This window comes from Lampris incognitus, chromosome 15 (genome assembly GCF_029633865.1).
Source record: "Lampris incognitus isolate fLamInc1 chromosome 15, fLamInc1.hap2, whole genome shotgun sequence".
Lineage (NCBI taxonomy): Eukaryota > Metazoa > Chordata > Actinopteri > Lampriformes > Lampridae > Lampris > Lampris incognitus.
This window is the reverse complement of record NC_079225.1, coordinates 25,772,107-25,777,568: the sequence shown is the minus strand read 5'-3', so window position 1 is coordinate 25,777,568 and position 5,462 is coordinate 25,772,107.

The window sequence follows — 5,462 nt, the reverse complement described above, 5'->3', positions numbered from 1 at the left end:
GCTTCTGGTCGCCAACTCTGTTTCTGATATTACAACCCCCCCCCTCCCCATAGTACTGCCCCCCACCCCCCCCCCCCCACACACACACACATTTTACACAGGTATCCTTATTAGGACATTGCGTTGACTTCCATTCATTGCAGACAGCCTAACCCAAACCTTAACCCTAAGCTTAACCATAAGTAATTCATGCCTTGCCCTAACCTTAGTTCACACCTTACCCCTAACCTTAACCAGGACGCCAGGAATGACATTTTTGCTTCATTAGGGGCTTTGGTCCTAGGTTGGTGTTTATACCGGAAAAGGTCTCCAAGTGGTGACAAAAACGCATACACACACACACACACACACACACACACACACACACACACACACACACACACACACACACACACACACACACACACACACACACACACACACACATGCAAAATCCATCTCTTTTCTGGTAAGAAAGAGTGACAAGAAGAGGAATTAGCAGAAGTAGAAAAAGACGTGATTTCCACACAGGCATGCCTTTTGAAAAGTTATAGCTGGTCAGTACAATGCACACACACTCACACATGCATGCACATGCATGCGCGCGCGCACACACACACACACACACACACACACACACACACACACACACACACACACACACACACACACACACACAGAACTAGTTCCCAGGCCTATCTCAGGTGAGCAGCTACTGGTGCGGGCCTATCAAACATTGAATCCAAGGAGTCAGCAGGCCTTTTAAGTGTCTCTCACAACTCACTGCTGATGTCAGGAACTACTGTGTGCGCGCACAAGCACACCCCCCTACACACACACACACACACACACACACACAAATGGGAAGAAAATATTTCATCATACCGCTTTTATCTCCACAGGTGGCAAATTTAGCCCTCTGGCTCACTGTCAGCACGTCCGCAATAAATAAATCAACACAGACACACAGACACACTTGGGTATAAGAAAAAACAACTGAACTGTCTTATCCGCTCAAACTTAAATGGCTCTACCCCTTAAAATATTTACCTTCTTACTTTCGTTAAATGTCTTGGGATCTAGCAATGCACGATATTGGATTTTTGCCGATATCTGATATGCCGATATTTTCCAGTTCATTTTGACCGGATGCCGATAGCGATATATGCACATATTTTCTTCGCCACATGATTGCAGAGAACATTGTCTCTATTTCTCTGGCGCCTGTTTCTCTTTGTTGTTCACAAAATGGTCGTAATGATCGGGATGGCGGCTTTTAAGATGACCAATTAATTTTGTCGTGTTGAAGGAATGAAATTTGGCTCCTCCTCCCATGGCCGATGCCGGGACGCTGGTCAATCATTGCAAATAGCAACTTTGCTGCCCGTTTCGGAAACCTCCGCTCCGCAGACATACTTGCCGCATCCTCTCTCCCGCTCGAGACATGATGTCGTCACTTTTGACGCGTACAGTGCACGCACCCTCGCGCTGGGGTTTGCGTCGCGTGCACAGCGTCATCTTATCGGCGTGTCATATCGGCAGACAGGTTTATTTCAGGCCAATGCCGATATTTAATTTTAAAGCCTTTTTCGGCCAATACTGATGACGTGCCGATATCATTGTGCATCCCTGTGTCTACCCATCTCTCTTTTCTTTCTTGCGCTTTCTTCCTTTCTTTCTTTTAAAGATATTACCTGGGCCTAACACACTCAAATGCTCAACAGGTGAGCCTGTCTCATCTCACTTCTGGCTTGCAAGAGTTGTCACTTTGTCTCATTGGAGCTAAACTTCCACCCCTTTCCCTCTGTGTTATTGTATACCTCCTCTTTCACTGCATCTTTCTCAATTTCCTTCTCAATTGTTCTCTCCTCCCTTCGTTTTCACGTCTCCTTTGGTAGGTCTCCCTCTTACAACTTCCCTTCTTCATCATCCGTCCATAAAGACGTCAGGGGCCATACCCAAGGATGCTACTGGGAGTTCTGGGATCTCTGATATGGTGTGACTCCCCAACCTCAATGCATCTAACGTTGATGAAGAGCCCTCCCCGCGCGTACGCACGCACACAGAGGGAGAGGGAGAGAGAGAGAGAGAGAGAGAGAGAGAGAGAGAGAGAGAGAGAGAGAGAGAGAGAGAGAGAGAGAGAGAGAGAGAGAGAGAGAGAGACATCAGCAGGTCCCAGGTCGTACTACCTCGGTGTGTTAGCCAAGGTAGCACAGTCCAGTGAATCCTTGCCACGCCAAGGTACACCAGTCAAAATGTAATTTTCTGCAAGATTACACACGATAATGACTCGCGATTGGAGGGACGCCATAAATGATGCCTTCCAATTATAGATGTATAACTATCGATTTGTCACCAGAACCAGAACCAGAGAGAGAGAGAGAGAGAGAGAGAGAGAGAGAGAGAGAGAGAGAGAGAGAGAGAGAGAGAGAGAGAGAGCGAGCGAGCGAGAGAGAGAGAGCATGCTCATGAAGGGCCAACTATAAACACCAGAAATCGAGCGGATACCACTTCAGACAGATGGCAGTCGCCGAAGTCCCGCAAAGTCCCATAACCCTAAGTACAAGTACAGCCAGCAGAGGCTGGCCAATAAAAGCCCGGGAGACGTGCGTTCGTTCACCTGGGAGGAGCGTAGACCGACGCCACCTGGTCAGAAACAGATAACACAGATGTTGACACCCAAAACGCAGCCGTCTAATACTATGTAAATCCCCCCCCCCCCACACACACACACACACCACACACACACAGACACACACACACGCACAACCCTACTCTAACCACACACCGCAGCGCATCAACAGTGAGAGTGCACACTTTCCACGGCGAGGCGAAACAATATCGGATCTATAACGGCTGTGTAACGGCATCCCTTATTACCCCGTCGCACCGCCAACACACTACAGACTGTACTGACCGTCGGGGACTCCTCCGCTGGCTGCTCCGTTCCCGCTACAGCTGCAGTCACTCAAGTCAGTCTCAAGGACAAACGCTCCGGCTCTCCTCGCCTCCAGTCTCTGTGCAGCTCAGCGATGCAGCAGCGCGCGCGCACACACACATACACACACACATACACACACACACATACACACACACACACACACTCCCTTCCTCCTATCAGCGTCTCACTCCAGTCCAGTGCTGGATTTTACCTGCCTACCTGTCCGCCTATAGCTTGCTTCTTGCGGGAGGGAGGGGGGTCTTTAGAGTGTGTCAGACTGAAAGTGGGAGAGAATGAGGTGGGGTGTGTGTGTGTGTGTTTGTGTGTGAATTGAGGGTAGGCAGGGTGGAGGAAACAGCCTCCCTTTTACATGCAGGGGAAAAACAGAAAGGTGGGTAGTAAAAGGGGAGCAGAGAGGACAACACGGCTCACCACCACCAGTTTTCCCATAGATACAGAGGAGGGATCTCTGTTGCAGCCTTTTGCAGAGGGGCCGAGAGAGAGAGACAGACAGAGGTAGGAGGGAGGGTGAGGAGGCATCACATTTCTGCCATGTTGAGTCAGCATGTGGATGCGATGCATGTGTTGATTTCACAGCCGCTCAGATGTAGAGGCAATAGCGTTCATAGGCAATAGTGGAATAAGGGTGTTCTCAAAGCACGTGTGTATACATGTACAGGTGTATGTATGTGTGTAAGCCTAGTAAAAAGAACAACTGGTGAAGTTCTCCCAGTTTGTTATAAAGTAATGAGTCATAAATTTCCTTTATTGTTTCTTGTTAGAGCAAACTTTAAATTTAGCTTTCATACTCCCTATAACAGTGACCCATGATTTGCTGGTGTAAATACACTATATATACAAAAGTATTGGGACACCCGGCCATCACACCTACAGCTTTTATGACATCTCATTCTAAGTCTATAGGCATTAACATGGAGTTGGTCCCCCCTTTGCAGCTATAACAGCTTCCACTCTTCTGGGAAGGCTTTCCACAAGATTTTGGAGTGTATCTGTGGTAAGTTTTGCCCATCCAGAAGAGCATTTGTGAGGTCAGGCACTGATGTTGGACGGGAAGACCTGGCTCGCAATCTCCATTCTAGTTCATCTCAAAGGTGTTCGATGGGGTTGAGGTCAGGGCTCTGTGCAGGCCAGTCAAGTTCTTCCACACCAAACTCACCCAATCATGTCTTAATGGACCTTGCTTTGTGCACGGGGGCACAGTTATGCTGGAACAGAAAAGGGCCCTCCCCGAACTGTTTGCACAAAGTCGGAAGCATAGAGATGTCCAAAATGTCTTGGTATGCTGAAGCATTAACAGTTCCCTCCACTGGAACTAAGGGGCCTAGCCCAACCCCTGAAAAACAACCCCTTACCATTATCCCTCCTCCACCAAACTTTACAGTTGGCACAATGCAGTCAGGCAGGTAACGTTATCCTGGCATCCGCCAAACCCAGACTCGTCCATCAGACTGCCAGACAGAGAAGCGTGATTCGTCACTCCACAGAACATGTTTCCACTGCTCCAGAGTCCAGTGGCAGCGTGCTTTACACCACTCCATTCGATGCTTGGCATTGTGCTTGGTGATGTAAGGCTTGCATGCAGCTGCTCGGCCATGGAAACCCATTCCATGAAGCTCCCGGCACACAGTTTTTGTGCCGATGTTAATGCCAGAGGAAGTCTGGAACTCTGCAGTTATTGAGTCAACAGAGCGTTGGCGACTTTTACGCACTATGCGCCTCAGCACTCGTTGACCCCGCTGTTATTTTACGTGGTCTGCCACTTTGTGGCTGAGTTCCTGTTGTTCCTAAACGCTTCCACTTTTCAATAATACCACTTACAGTTGACTGTGGAATATCTAGCAGGGAAAACATTTCAAGAACTGACTTATTGCAAAGGTGGCATCCTATGACAGTACCACGCTTGAATTCACTGAGCTCTTCAGAACGACCCATTCTTTCACAAATGTTTGTAAATGCTGACCGCATGGCTAGCTGCTTGATTTTATACACCTGTGGCAATGGGTCTGAATGAAACACCTGAGTTCAATGATTAAGAGGTGTGTCCCGATACTTTTGTCCATATAGTGTATCGGACAACTTGAATTTGCGTGGCTCTGCCCATGAAATTAAGGAATTATCATGATTTTAAGGGCTTCTTTTTAAAGTTGGCAAGCATGAGCTGAACAAAATGGCATTATTTATGATAATGGCTACATGCTGTAAAAAAATAAAATAGTGACTGGTTTTGCATTTCCAAAATGAATCTTGAATTCAGTCTACTTGATGTACCAGGGTTTGTCATAAGACAATTGACAGGTCATAAAGTCTATATTTTGTTACTTTTGTTACTGGCAAAATCACCTGACAGTCGTAAATGCCTTATCACCATAACTTAGTGCAGGGTTTACCTGGTGCCACATCAATAAAACGTGAATATTTTATAAATCCAATTTGGCCCACATGGAAGATAAAAATCCCCAACTGTGACAGTCTCACCAATACCAGGGTTCTTATACATTTTCTATCAGAAAATTCTCGAGAA